Here is a 667-nt window from a genome sequence, read left to right as displayed (position 1 = left end):
TCCGGGGGGTTAGGTCAAATTCTGCATGAATGCCATTCTTTTTAATTGCGTCTTTTGTTCATTGTTTTGAGTGGGCTATCAGCGATTGCGAACTAACAAATTTAAATAAAATGCAAAAAAATTCAACAATTAAATAATTTTAATAAGTGCTCAGCTTCTAATACAAGTCTTAGTAAATCAATCCCCCCTCATTGGAAACACTCAAGGGAAGGACGAAACCAAATTATTGCCAGTATGTTTGGAAAAGGTTCTATTTTTTTCTTTTTTTTTTTTTTTTCAATATTTTAAGCAGATTTGACACCAGATTTTTATGGGTCGCTCGGTTTCTAATATGACGTAAGTAGATCTAGATGTTTATAACTTACGACAAAACTTGCTGAGTATGCGCTGTTTTACGGTTGTTGTAAAAATGGAACGGAAACTTAAATTTCGCTCCGTTTTAATCATTTTTTTAAATTGAGTTCTCCCCCCAACGAATATAATCAAAAGAATAACGTTCAACAATTATACTATATATATATATATATATATATATATATATATATATATATATATATATATATATATATATATATATAAAACACGAAATATTAAAAAAAAAATATTAACGAAAGGGAAATAATTCCATTTTTTAACGAAAAAAGTCAGTTTGGTATATCTTTTTATT

This window comes from Euprymna scolopes, chromosome 20 (assembly GCF_053919585.1).
Source record: "Euprymna scolopes isolate OS-2025 chromosome 20, ASM5391958v1, whole genome shotgun sequence".
NCBI lineage: Eukaryota > Metazoa > Mollusca > Cephalopoda > Sepiida > Sepiolidae > Euprymna > Euprymna scolopes.
Note: the sequence above shows the minus strand (reverse complement) of the source record.